Below are 14,174 nucleotides of genomic sequence, written 5' to 3' on the forward strand. Positions count from 1 at the left end.
TGGTCACGCCTCAGGTTCCCTTCTCCATGCATCTCTCCAGACCCACAAAACTCCCCTCCTCCCTGCTGTAAGAACGGAGTCGCTCAGAAAGCCGTCAAGACGCAACGAGCGGAAAAAGGAAGTTTATTGAGGGAATTAGCAGGCAGGGAGGAAGCTGTTCAGCAAGTGGCTCCCACTCCGAACTCCTAAGGCGGAAGGGCGTTGCTTTATAGAGGGAAGAAAAAGGCACTATTGAATTTAGTTTGTTTATCTCGCAGCTGTAAGTCTGATGGGCTGATCAAGGCCGAACATGGTTCGGTTTGATGCACCCTGCTATCACGGGAAACTCCTGGCCCAAAACATCTCTATCTCCGAAGCAGCTGCAAGTGTGGGGGCGGGGGGATGGGAACCGAGGCTGCCATTCTAGCTTTTTTGTTTTAATAAAAGGAGGCGAGGGGTGGGGTGTGTTTTTTGGGGGGTGGCAGAGACCAGTTGGGAGAGAGGTTGTCAAATCTCTCTTCTATAACGACTTTCCGCGGAATTAGGGCGATGGGAGGGGGTTGACTGCCGGCTTGGGGTCATCTCTTGCCACGGGTTGATACTTGAAAGATTTTAATAAGAGTACATTATGGATGGTAGAGGCTGTTATGGATCGGACCGTTTTTTGAATAAAGTTAATTAGTAGTTTGAGCAAGCAAGGGCCAAGGGCGAGGAATAGTAGGAGGAGAAGCAGTGGAGTTATGAGAGGCACTAGGATCACTTTGGAGGGAGAGAAGTATGAGAGGAATGTTTCAAACCAGAATTTTCTGCATGTCCATTTCCTAGCTTGGGCAATAATGTCAATGTGTTTTTTAAGTATTTATAAAAAAAATTTTTATGCCTGTATTGTTAATGTAAAAACAGTAAATTTCGTTTAGTATGGCGCAGGTTCCCCATGCTTTGGCTGTGTAGATGTCTAGGGCCCTTCTGTTTTGGAGAACTACGTCTGCTAGGCTGTTTAGGGATTTTTGCTGTTTTTCTAGAGCTTGGAGGGTGGCATTCCAAGTTTCTTGAAGGGATAAAGAGATTTAGTACTGATTTTCCTAATTGGGATATTCCTATGAATTAGAAGCTTTTATATATGGAGTACCCTATTTTCGGTTGTTTAAGGATAGGGTTGCTGTACGTATGTCCATTAAACTCAGACTACTGCCGGTCTCGTTTGTGCCAAGGGTGGGACAAGAGGGAGGTCTTGAGAAAGGAGCCAAGGTTGGGGATTGCCTCTGAAGTGGCCATTTGCTGGGGGCTTAGTATAGAGGCATCTATGATTAGAGCGACTATTATGTAGGTGTTAGTTTAATAAGGAGAAATTATTAGGTATGTGATATTTTGTCCCTTGAAGGGAAATAGCAATGCTATGTTTTGCTTTGGTGATGGCAATGTAACTGAGGTGAGTTTTGTTTTTTTTTATTGACTGATATTAAACATTATGGAGGATTTTGTGAAGAAATGTTTGTCTGTATTGGTTAAATTGAAAATATATAATTTATATAAGGGTCATAGGAAAATTTGAAGTGTTGGTATGATTGTGAATTTGGGCTAATATGTAAGGACAAGTAGGAGTTTTTGGTCAGCTTTTATAGTGTATGAAGGTTAGGTCTAGGGTGTGGTTGCAGAGAAGGGAAGGGTTGAATGTGCTCAAGGAGTGAGGCTGAATGTGGGTGCCGTTGACATGTCTGAAGCGGATGCAGAGAGTGGCAGGACCTATAATATGATTGACGGTGGCTACTGGCTGGGCTGCTCCAGGGAGATCTGTCGAACCCGTGTAGTAGGGGGATGGGAGAGAGGGGCAGTAAGGTTATATAAGGTGGTGAGATTGGATGGGAAGGCGGTTACCTCAATGTCTGGGTGGTGGGAGGAGTGTTTAGAGGTGAGATATATATATTTTTTGTAAATTGATATGCGTGAATGTATGATGTGATAGGCATATTTAGAGTTAGTGACAATATTTTGTAAGGGCCAAGGCCCGTGTTAGGGCAATAAGTTATGCCTGTTGGGAAGAGGTACCGGAGGACAAGTGTCCCGACTCAGTGACGGAGGTGAGGGTAGTGATGGCATATTTTGTTTTTTGGGGGGTTGGTCTTGTAGGGGTTTTTATTTATAAACAAGGATTCCTCCTGGGGTAGCGGGGTGTCTTGTATGTTGGGGAAGGGGTGTGAAAAGGAGGAGAGATGTTGAGTGCAGTTGTGGGTGTGGGTGTGAGAGTGGGGGAGGGGAAGTAATGAGGCAGGGTTGAGGAGAGCTGATTTATGTAGGGAGATTTAAGGATTTTGAAGTAGTTGGGCATGTAAGAATTGAATTCGGGAGGAGGAGGCTACAGCAATGGCCTGGTATGTTAGTAGGCTGGAAATAGCATGAGAGGAGTGGACTGTTACCTGGGCAAAAGGAACTAACTTAGGGGTTTTTTGATTGAGAATTGCCGCTGCTGCTAAGGCGCAGAGGCAGGCTGGCCACCCTAGGAAGGGGGAATCGAGTGGTTTGGGAAAATAGGCTATAACCTGTTGGTTTGGTCTATATTGCTGTGCTAACAGCTCGAGAGCAAAGTCATTTTTTGTGTCAGTGTATAGGAGGAAAGATTTATTTGGATTTGGAAGGGCTAAGGCTGGAGCTTGGCCAAGTGTTATTTTGAGTGTGATGAAAGGTTTAAGGAGGGCTTGAGAGTTTTTCTAGGGGTTTAGACAAGTCTCTAGCTGTTGTCTAATATAAAGGTTTGGCTAGGGGTTTAAAATTAGGTATTTAAGTTTTGAAAAAATTAGCAAGGCTTAAAAATGTTAGGAGTTCCTGTTTAGTATGGGGCAGGAGGAAGGTCATCATTAGGTCCTGTCTTTCTGGAGTTTGGTGTTTATGAGTGGGGGTGATGGAGAGAACTGGCCTTTGTTTCGCGGCATGCGGTATCCCCAACTGGCAAGAAAGTTTAGGAGTTGGGCAGTATGGAGATGAGAAAGGTTTTCAGATGGACCACAGAGGAGGAGATTGTCCACATACTGTAGGAGGATGCTTGGGGAAAGGTCAAGCTACTGTAAGTCGGCTGCTAGGGCTTGACTGAAGAGGTGGGGACTATCTCGAAACCCTTGATAAAGGACCATCCACGTCAGTTGTTGGGTTATTTTCGTGGTTGGGTTGGTGCAGGTGAAGGCAAAGAGGTCTTAGGAGTCCAGGGAGAGTGGGATAGCGAAGAAGGCATTTTTGAGGTCCAGGATGGTAAAGTGGGAGGTGTGAGGTGGAATGCGCGACAAGAGGGAATAAAGGTTAGGGACAATGGGATTGATAGAGACAGTGGCCTCACTGATTGTCTGTAGATCCTGGACAAGATGGTGAGACCCGTTGGGTTTCTTTACTGCTAGGATGGGGGAATTGGCAGGAGAGGTGGCAGGTCGAAGCAGACCTGCTCCCAGCAGGCGGTCTGTATTAGGCTTCAGACCGTTTAAGGCTGAGGGGATTAGTGGGTATTGAGGTTTGTGGAAACTCGAAGTCAAGTGTGCCGTTTTCCGGCCACCGACTCTGGTTATTTAGAGGATATTGAGGCCACGCGACAGTGGACAGAAAGACAAGTCAACAGGCCTTGACTTCTCTCTTTAGTTGGAGAGATTTGAGATTATGCACTGAACATCCAAGAGGGGCATTTTTGGGTGGGAGGGACTGGTCTATTCCCATGGCGACGGTTAGGATTAAATGTTAGTCCAAAAAGGAGGGGAAGGGCGAATTCAAGCCAACATCCCGGCTCCACAATCTGTCCAGATGAGCGTCCCCGTTTCGACCAGAGAGTGAATGGCCAAAGGCCGAGAGGAGAGGTGCTGATTCGTCCTAGGTATCCCTAGGAGTTGTCAGGCCCTGGAGAGTGGGCCCGGATTGACCCCGAGGAGTCTGGTGACTCTAAGAGTGGTTCTGACTGAGCGCTCAGATTTAGGGCCGGACTTCCCAGAACGGTCTTGGGTAGACCAGGAAACAACCACCAGAGGAAACAAAGGTGCAGACTCACCTATGAATCCGAGGGCTGGTGTTGATTGGGAGTAAATGGCAGTCTGGGGAGGGGGCGGAGGAAAAAGGAGACAGATGGGGTTAGCAAGCCAGAGGGGAAGCTTGAGCTGCTGACTCATGGAGGTCTGAGCCAGTCCAGGTCCAAGGGTTGAGGCTGGTTTGGGGCCCAAGTCTGACTCGGGAGTACCGGTTGAGCCGGTGTCCCAATCCTGGTTTTCGGCACCATAATGTAAGAACGGAGTCGCTCAGAAAGCCATCAAGATGCAGCGAGCAGAAAAAGGAAGTTTATTGAGGGAATTAGCAGGCAAGGAGGGAGCCATGCAGTGAGTGGCTCTGACTCCAAACTCCTAAGGAGGAAGGGCATTGTTTTATAGAGGGAAGAAAACAGGTACTATTGAGTTCAGTTTGTTTATCTCGAAGCTGTAAGTCTGATGGGCTGATCAAGGCCAAACACGGTTTGGTTTGACGCACCCTGCTATCACAGGAAACTCCTGGCCTAAAACATCGCTATCTCCCAAGCAGCTGCAAGCGCAGGGTCGGGTAGAGGGCATGGGAACCGAGGCTATCACCTGCTACATTTATTTTCATCCCAACACTTACCACCAGTGAAATGAGTCTACTTGCTCACTTTCTATTTCCCCCACTAGAGCAAGTCATTTGCAGCACAGACTGTCTTGTTCGCCACTGTATACAGGGTGCCCCGGGACAGTGCTTGGCACAGTGCACATGCCCCATAAATATTTATTGGATGAGTGGATCCAGTCTTAGGGGCTCCCTCCTTCAACCTCAGGCTCTAAATCCATTTCCCTTCACACACCTCATTTATTCATCCCACCAACACTTCTTGGACCACTTTCCACTTCTATACAACCAGCCCATCACAGATACTTTAGGATCTGGCAGAACTGAGTTTGAATACTCCATCTCTACTACTTGGCCAAATTTCTTCATCTCTCTAAGCCTTAGTTTCCTTCTCTGTAAACCAGGGATAATAATAATATTAAAAGATTTGTATGAAGATGAAACAGGACAATATATATATATGACATTTTTAGCCCAGCACCCAGCACATAGTAGGCCCTCAGTTAATGAGAGAGAATATCAATTAATGGCTAAGAGCTCAAGCCAGACTGCCACTGTAGCTGACCCATTTAGAAATGAAGAAATTGAGGCCCCAGGTGTTGCCTGAGATGACACATTGAACAGGTGGTACAATGAGCACTAGAAGCCGGGAGTCCCAACTCTTAAATCTGTTCTGCCTCCTTTCTCTCTCCCTCCTCCTCCTGTACCCCTTTTTTTCTTCCTCTGCTGTGCTTCTCTCTCTCTCTCTCTCTGTATGCATGTATACGCATATATGTGTCTTTTACTGCTGCAGTCACTCAAGGGACCAGGGACCCAGGAGACCCGCTTTCTCAGTTGCCTGTTCCCAGAATCGCCTCACTGGGCTGTGGCTTCCTGTTTGCCTCAGGCAAACCCCAGGGGACCCTAGTCTGGTAGGGCCTCTACTTCCCTTTGGTCAGGTTGGGGTGGTTCGCAGGGGGGAGAGTAGGGCACTGGGGAATGGAGAGTGTGAGAAGGCAGGACATTTTTATTTTAATTTTTTGGCTTTTCATTCAACAGCATCTCTCTAATCCCGTCATTGGCTTCCCAGCCACCTTGCAGCCAGTCTTCTTGCTGGAGCACATCAGTCTCCTGCTTAGAACAGTTCAGTGGCTTTTTATCTACCTAAAAGGAACACTCTAAGCCATGGCCTCCAAACGGTTGAGTGAGGCTTCCCCACCTATGCTTCCCACCCGGACCCTCCACTACTCTGCCCCTCAACTCTGCACCTTTGAACAGCTCCTTTTCATCGCTCATGGCCCAGTTCCAGCGTTACTTCCTCTGAGAGGCTTTCCCTGACCCTGTTGATTTCCTTCCCCGCATTTGCCCCTATCCCAAAGGATGCTTGTCTGTCTCCTCATGTGCCTCCTGTCCTTGAATGTCCCCTCTTAGACAACAGGAATCTTTACTGTCTTGTTCACTGATATCTAGAAGTTGATACGTTTTGTTGTATAAAGGAAGGAAGTTAGGAAAAATGAAAGAAAACTTTCTTTTCTCTTATCCCCAGGCACTGTTACCAAAGCTAGTCCATTTTCTAACCTAACTATTTCTAGAATCAGCTTTCTCTTTTCAGACTCTTCCCTTCCCAACCATAACCATTTCAACAGTCTCTTCTGTGGGCTCTCTGTCTTTTACCTCTTTTGCTTCCCACCTACATTCCACACAGATAGAGCTTCCTTGGTATTAATCATATGCGTCCCCTGCTCAAATTCAGTGCCTCCAAGGGCCTCAGGGTAAAACCCAAGCCTGATAGTTGACTGGAGCTTTATTTATAGTCATCATTTCACCCCCTTCCCAAGAAACCCTTCCTGTCCTGAGGACAGGAAGCTACTGAAGGCAGAAAACTACTCGAGATTTATACGCCAGGCATTGACCTGGCCAGATTTGCACTTTCTAAAAACTCTCCCTGGTTGCAGTGAGGCAGGGAATTGGAGGAAGGCCAGAGAGATCAGTAAGGAAAGTATTCATTCACGCACCAGATTCATTCATTCTCAGGCACTGCGCTAGGTGCTGGGGAAACAGCAGGGGACAAGAAAGACAAAGTTCCCATCTCATGGAGCTTTGATTCGAGTTTTGGGGCCACAGAAGGGTCAAGAGGGACAGAAAATAAACAAGCTAACTGTGAGAAACACTCACAATAGAAACCAGGACACAGGACTTGAGCAGAGCCGGGCGCACCCTCAGCCGGGAGAATGTGCGCGCCAAGCAGACAAAGATGGCTGGTTTTATAGTCTTAGCTTCCCCACCCTAAAGCTTCCCCACCCTGAAATTGCCCTGAACGTGATTAGCTCCCCCCCACCCCTCTCCTTCTTCCCCGTTTCTCCATTACTGGTTACTCCGGAGTTACAATCTAACACGATTATCTAAACGCCCCTATTGTGATTTGTAAATATGCTAATGCTGTCAACTCCCTTCTCAGAGATCTTCTAATTACATTTGCCCTTTGTTATTACTGATTTTGTACTGGTTTGGGAGTCACTATGTCCTTGTTTCCTACAATTCCCCCCTGTCTCTTTTGGAAAATTGACTACTCAAACCATTCTATCTATCCCTTCGAATCTAAGGAGGATTTCTCGACTTTCTTCCTCATAGTTAGGATTCCCCTTGGTCTCTAGGAGGAGATTATGAAAAGTTGCTGGCATCTGTTTCGATAGTGCAGTCTCAATTAGTCTCTGAACTAAACCTCTTACGCATGGAATACAGCAACCTAAAGCTGTGAGGACGCCTGCTACCACTACAAGGGATACAGAGAGCTGATGAGATCATTCCTTTCCAGTTACCAAATCGATTTTCTAACCATCCTGTTATGGGATTGTCAATACCTGAGTTTTCTGCTACTTCATTTGCTAAGGTAGTTAGTCCCTGCAGAGCCTTAGTGATAGATCCATCAGGGGCTGTATTATTAGGGATAAAGGTGCAACACTGTACCCTGAGCATTACACATACACCTCCCTTTTCTGCCAACATCATATCCAGTGCCATCCTGTTCTCCCAAGCCACTCGACTGGTGGCATCTAATTGTTGAGCAATTCCTTCTATAGCACTCCTAGTATAATTGATAAACCTCTGCTGGTTATAATAAATATAAACATCTACTCTGGGGATTCGGAGGGGAATATAGTTGCCTGCCCCACTGTGAAGGTGGCTCACATTTCTGGTATGAGTGCATGTTAGGAGTTCTCCCACAGGGGTACCGGAATTCGCTTCCCACCTAGAGAGGCAAGAAGAGTAATTCATGGGCCCCACTGAGTATGGAGGGAGGGATTGAGTCCCATTACTCCTTATAGAGGGAAAGAGGAGAGACAAGCTTCTGCAAGTCTCGTTTCCCCATGCATTTTCATCCTGGTAGAGAGCGAGTATACAGGCCATTCCCAAGGGGTCAGAGTCCCAGCCTAGTGAAAATGGTACGACCTGTGCCTGGGGTCTCCCTGTGGTACAAGCATAACAGTTGCTTTTATTCAGGGATTTAACGGTAAATTTGACCCCTTCTACCCAAGCATTTGCGTCTCCGTACCCAGTCTCTATCTTTAAGGTTTGTCTGAGATCTAATACCTCAAAAACTTTTCCCTTGGCTGGATTATTCTGGGGTCTTTTCTGAGGAGTTTCTGAGGTCTAGCTGGGAGAAATTCGATTTTCTAGGGAAGGAGGAGTTGTCACTAAGTGAAGACCTCGCCACCCTACTAGATCTATGCCAGATACATCTGCTCCTAAGCCATAAACTCTGGTAGCCACATGGGGTTCCTGACTTAAGGCTTGGAGCTGGTTCAATGTCAGAAGAAGAGGGTTGCACTGGAGAGGCTGGCAGTTTGGGGGAGGAGCTCCTTTGCTTAAAGTTAGTTTAGGCAAAAGAGAGACCAGTTTTAAAGTGAAGCCCACTGACCAACCCATACATACTTCACCAACCCAACCACTTAGTTCAGCCAAACTGTTGAGTCTCAGGAGGCGGCAATGCAGATGGGCTTCTTAAGTGAGGCTTGTATGTACAGACAATCACTCAGGTAATGAGATCATAGGCTTATGCCCTATGAAAACAGAAAGAACACACATGTTAATTCACACAACACAAATCACAATCCAGTCTCTAAATTTGCAAGACTGTCTTATTGGGAAGACATCCCATTGCAAGGCATTTGACATTCTTCTTACCTGTAAATTAAGCATCTTTGATAATGTCACAGACCTGGTTTAACTTACGAATGAAAACAAACTTTTAATTAAAATTAACTTTATAGACACAGTTAGCTGCACTAGTTTATGGTCTACCACTGAGCATTGTGATTTTCCTCAAATCACGATTTTTCTCCTTAAGATTACCCTCTTTGTTATTAAAGGGACTGCTTTAAGTCCAGTTTTAATTTAGCCTATTCATTTGCATAAACACAACAAGAGCAGCAATTGATAGCATAAATCTTTTAAGTCTGCTTTGCTGGAACTCACACAAAGAACCTTAAGGTTGACCTTCAGTCTACCCTCTGGGCACACAAGCTGAGCCACACACCTGCCATCTGGCCTTGCCTGTAAAACCCATGTTGTTTTCACAAGTCCTTCAAGTTTTCCATTGTGCCTTAAGTTTCCTCCTAGCCATTTATCAGGGAAGCAACCTTCATTCCTTCCCTAGAAAGATTGCCATGAACCGCACAACCAACCAAGGTGCTAGGCCTTCCCCTCATGGGCTTTCATTAAGCTAGGCATGCCTCCTTCAGGCATGACATCCCAGTCAAAGCCTCGGCTGACAAAACCACCATTAGCAACTGGTCTTATTAGTTTTATGCAAAGGAACCTTATGTCACTTCTTCTTTAGAATGCCAAATACTGGAGGGTTCCGGTAGGGAGAAAAATATAAAGGCCTGAAGGAAGATCCTTGTCCTTAAAAACTGCATTTCCATGCATTATACCTTCCATTACTAAAACCATACAATTTCTTCTCAAAACCTTTATAAACTTCTAACAAACCTTTTCATTTACATGCCTTACACTTTCCCTGGTTCCCTTTCTTTCATGTGAAGTTTTAAGTTTCCCTGGGAAACCTCAATTTTTCCTTTCAGAGCATAAACAGAGCAATAATTCAGAGCATGGGTAGCTAGGCCCTCTCTCTCCAGTATGTCCACTGGCCTCCTAGAGAGACATGCCCTTGGCAGAGACATGTTCACTTGCCCAGGCTGGAGCACTCGGCAGCCCTGAATGACCCTTCCTCGGTCCTGGGTGGCAAAAGGAATTTTTGCCAACTGGTTTACAGACAACCTTCCCTAGGTCTCATTGGTCAAAAACAGATACAGAGAATTCTACAGCAGAACAGACAAAGGTACACTTTTATAAAATCAGAACACAAGCAGCTGAGGTTTCATTTTCCCAGGTTTAAAACTTCCATAACTTTCCTTTTTATTATTACAACTTTTCTTAGACCTTCTGCAACATTTACAAACTTTCTAAATACTCTTTATTTCTTTAGATTTAACCATAACATGCTTCCAATCCTTGTTCTTTTCCATGTGGTGAAGGACTATACTCAAACTCAGTATCTGGAAGCCAAAAGTTCCTAGATTTGCAGAGATACCCTGCAGCTTTTTGAAGTTCCTGCTTCTCCTCCTCTCTTCTAATGTACACTTTCTGAGCTTTCCTGAGGAGTTTTTCAATTGTTCTATCTGGCCCATTCATCTACCTTCTGCAATTTCTTACAAATGTCTGGCCAGTTTCTGTTACAATGGTGACTTTTAAGAGTCCCTGTCCTACAGCATTCTCTGGATTTAGACCAGAATACTTCCTCATCTGGTCCCTGAGCTTCTGTAGGAATCTGATGGAGCTGTATCTCGAATGCCTTGAAGACATTCTGTGCTTGGGAAACGGACTTCTTGATCCCCCTGATGATGAGGCTCCTAAGGTCTCTCATCTGAGCCCTATCCTCCGGCCTGTTATCCCTGACCGGGAGGATGTTCCCTTTCCCATATCCTCATAGCAGCCTGTCTGATCACTCCCTTGTCTTCCCCACTGAAGATGTCTAGTATAGACATTAATTCTGTCCACATGTATATGTTGGGTGCAGGGAACTGATCTAATTGTTCTGCCAATCCAGAGGGGTCCGCTACCAAGCACTTCATATTGTGCTTGAAGTTTCTAACTTCAGTGCTTGTTGAAGGAGAATTTGACTCATCCAATATGTCCTGGACCCATGGAGACCTCCCTAAGGGGAAACATCGGCTGCTCTGAGGGAATGGGGAAGTTCTTTAGGTCTTGCTTACATTGTTCTAATTCCTTTCTTAATCTAGAATAAATTCCCACTGGAGTGTAGGTGTCATGGGGGCGGATACTGGTGAGGTATCTGCTAGGTGTTCCTGGCCTCTTCCGTCTGTACTGTCTGTCTGCGGTGCCTCTGCCCAGTTGGCTGCCGGCTGGCCGAGGCTATAAGGCAGTGGAAGACAGGACAGAGGGTTCCAGGCTTTACCTTCTTTCTCTTTTACAGGGAAGAGACCTGCAGATCTGCTGGTAGGTGGTGATCAGCAGAGAGCATATTCCCTCTCTTCCTTAAAAGCTGATGCCTGGCCCTGGCTGTTGTGGCCCAGTGGACCGAGGGCCGGCCCACGAACCAGTCAGGGCACACGACCAGGCTGCACGCCAGGTCCCCAACTGGGGGCACAAGTGAGAGGCAACCACACTGTGATGCCTCTTTCCCTCTCTTCCTCCCTTCCCCTCTTTTCACAAACAAACAATCCAAAAAAAAAAAAAAAAGCTGATGCCTGATCATTCACATATAAGACCAGAGCTTGACAAACCCAACATTCATCAGACCCAAATTGGGGCCAGAAGACAGATTTCCCCTAAATGGGTTCCTTTGGCCAAAGAAAACAATTTATCATTGTCTGTTTTTCCTTACTTTTGGTCCAGGGATCCTCTCCCCAGTGCTCTAACACTCTCCCTAATGGACTGTTGGGTGGAATGTCTGTGAGGCCTTCCTTGGCCCCACCCCTTTGAATTTCCCTAGGCCTAGAATTTCTATTTCCCATCCTCAGCTGATTCCTGTGGATGAATCTGGTTGTATTCTCAACCTCCTCTACCAGAGATTTATTGAACACAGACCCCGTAAGCTCAATCCCCCTATACCGGAGAATTTCTATCCATGCCCTGTATACTCAACCTCCCTTGCTGGAAGTTTCTTATATACAGTCCTATGTGCTCAAGCTCGAGATGCTTCGTCCATCTCTGGCCGTTTCCCTCGCAGGAGAACGGACCCAGTAGAGGGGCACTCCACACTCATACGAGCCACACACACAATCAGCTTCCCAAGGATGCCCAACCACCAAGGCAGTACTTAAGTCCAATTTTCTTACCTTGGCCTGTGCAAGAGGTTGCCTGATTGCCGCGGTGTTTGCTTTTATTTCCCCCCTGCATCAATCCACTGCTGTCCGAATAAGAAGTCTCAGGTCGTTTCCGGACACTGAGGCGGGTGGGCCCTGGGTCAAGCAGGCCACCCAAAAGTGGGTAGGACGTGTCTCCCCGCCTTAGCTCAGAGCCCCTTCCCGCACACAGGCGAAGGATCCTGGACGAGCCCCAAATTGTGAGAAACAATAAAAACCAGGACACAGGACTTGAGCAGCAAAGTGAGGCGTTTATTCATGAGTCTGCAGAGTCGGGCGCACCCTCAGCAAGGAGAATGTGCTCGCCAAGTAGACAAAGATGGCTGGTTTTATAGTCTTAGCTTCCCCACCCTAAAGCTTCCCCGCCTTGAAAGTGATTAGCTTCCCCACCCTAAGGCAATTAGCTCCCCCACACCCCTCTCCTTCTTCCCCATTTCTCCATTACTGGTTACTCGAGAGTTACAAACTAACACGATTATCTAAATACCCCTATTGTGATTTGTGAATATGCTAATGCTGTCAACTCCCCTCTCAGAGACCCTTTAATTACATTTGCCCTTTGTTATTACTGATTTTGTACTGGTTTGGGAGTCACTATTTCCTTGTTTCCTACATAACCAATAAACAATTTCAGATGATAAAAAGTCTCTGATGTAATCTAATGGTGGGCAGGTGATTGGGGAAGGCTACTTTGGACAGAGTGGTCAAGGAAGGCCTCAACTAAGGAGGAGACTTCTGAGCTGAGACCTGAGGGGGGCGTTAAAGCTTGGTGTGTTCAAGTAAGGTTATGTTTAGTTTTGTTGGAAACTGTCATACTCTTTTCCAGAGTGGCTATACCATTTTATATTTCCATTAGGAATACATGAGAAACCCAGTTCCTCTATATATTTACCATCAGGGCGGCCCCGCTCTGAGAAATCACCCAGAGACCGCCGTGGAAGGAAATATTATAACTGGTTTATTGAGGGACTAAAGAAAGGAGGAAGGGGTTTAAGGGAAGAGGCAACTCACAGACTGACTCAACAGCCCCGCCTGTAGGAGCAAGGGAATGGGGAAAAGGTGACTCCTGGTCCTCCTCCTGGGACAGTGGGTCCATAGGAATCACCGCCTACATTTCTGCAGGCACCATTTTTTACACTTGTGAAACACACCTTTCTGTAAGGGTGAGTTTGCTTATCAACATATTCAGTAGGCCATTTAGATCCCATTGCTTTTCCCCTTCCCACACCAGGTTAGTTAACATATTGGGCTAGGTCCATTACCATTTCCTCTGGGAACAGGTTCAGTCTATCAACATATCCTTCGGGAATGGCTAAATCTATCAGCATATCCTTTTGGAATGGCTAAATCCAGGGCCAAGTTGATTAGCAAATACCAAAAGTCCAGGGGTGCATTCTAGCTGCCTCCATGTTCTGACACTAACACTTATTATTATCAATCTCTTATTTTAGCCATCCTGGTAGGTGTGTAGAGGTATCTCTGTGTGGTTTTAATTTGCATTTCCCTATTGGCTAATTATGTTGAGCATCCTTTCATGTGCAAATTTGCCATCTGTGACATCAGTGAAATGCCTATTCCTTTCCTTTTGTAACAGAACCCCTGGGCTGCTCCAATTGAAAACAAACCCATGGGCTCTTTAGTTAGGGGCCCGATTGCCCGCCGCCAGAATTATAACTCTCAATATCAGAGTTTAGTGAAAAGAAAAAGAATTGTTTATTTAACAGTTATATAGATTTTGATTACTTGGGGATTTCTGCTGTTAAGTCTTATGTTCTTTAAAACACCTATAAACACATATCCTTGCCTCACCCCTACCAAACCTGGCCAGTCTTAGGAAGGTCAGAAACACCGTTTCCCTACTTTCCAAACACAGTTCAGCTTTACCAGCAGCTGCCAATCACTCAGTTCTGATTGGGGAGGTCCTTTCTGTGCTGTGGTGCCCTCCAGCTCTCAATGCAGAACCGCCTGGATTCTCAGCCTCCTTGTAAACTGCCCTCTTCCTGCAAGCCACATAGATCTCCTCTCCTCAAAACCGCATGGCGAGAGCCTCTTCTTAAAGCAGCCTGGAGGCCCCCTCCTCCAAGCCACATGGAGGGAGCGCAGGATAGCGAGAGAGAGCTAAAATGTCCGCAGTTGCTTTGGCTCTCATTTGGCTCTGAGGATTGTAGTCGATAAAGGCCTGTCTTTCCTAGAAGGGGGCCCTGTGGTTTCTGTGCAAAAAGGCACCTG

The sequence above is a fragment of the Furipterus horrens genome, unplaced genomic scaffold, assembly GCF_987537825.1.
Source record: "Furipterus horrens unplaced genomic scaffold, mFurHor1.1.pri manual_scaffold_5, whole genome shotgun sequence".
Classification (NCBI taxonomy): domain Eukaryota; kingdom Metazoa; phylum Chordata; class Mammalia; order Chiroptera; family Furipteridae; genus Furipterus; species Furipterus horrens.